The following is a 437-nucleotide window of genomic DNA, read 5'->3' on the forward strand; positions in this document are numbered from 1 at the left end:
CTCCCCCCCCCCCCCCCCATTTCCATTCCCTCTAGAAAGACAGGAGCAAGAGTCTGCCTAGGCCGGCCCCACAGTGGGTCGAGACGTCACACCTGACTTTGTTACCACAGACTTGCGAAGGACTTTCGAGACCGAGAGGTGCTGCTTGATCCTGTGTGTGATTCTACTTTTCTCGAAATGCTGTGTTTTGTATGAAAGCTGTGTAAAATTCCGCACATAAACATGGCTGCAGGGGGGGCGGGGGGGCGCTGCTACCTTTTTACTTTAGGAATTCAGGGCAAATGCGGTCTCATTCCAGTTCTATTGGCCAGCGAGTTTTCTTTATTTTTGTATTCATCAGGAAAGGGAGAGGATTCTGCATGTTTTTTTAATAGAAAACATTTTATCAGTTGCGGGGAGCATGCTGGCTATGAGGGAAGATAAATCCATGGGGCGGG

This window comes from Gekko japonicus, unplaced genomic scaffold (genome assembly GCF_001447785.1).
Source record: "Gekko japonicus isolate JY-2015 unplaced genomic scaffold, Gekko_japonicus_V1.1 scaffold6982, whole genome shotgun sequence".
In the NCBI taxonomy this organism is placed as follows: Eukaryota; Metazoa; Chordata; class Lepidosauria; order Squamata; family Gekkonidae; genus Gekko; species Gekko japonicus.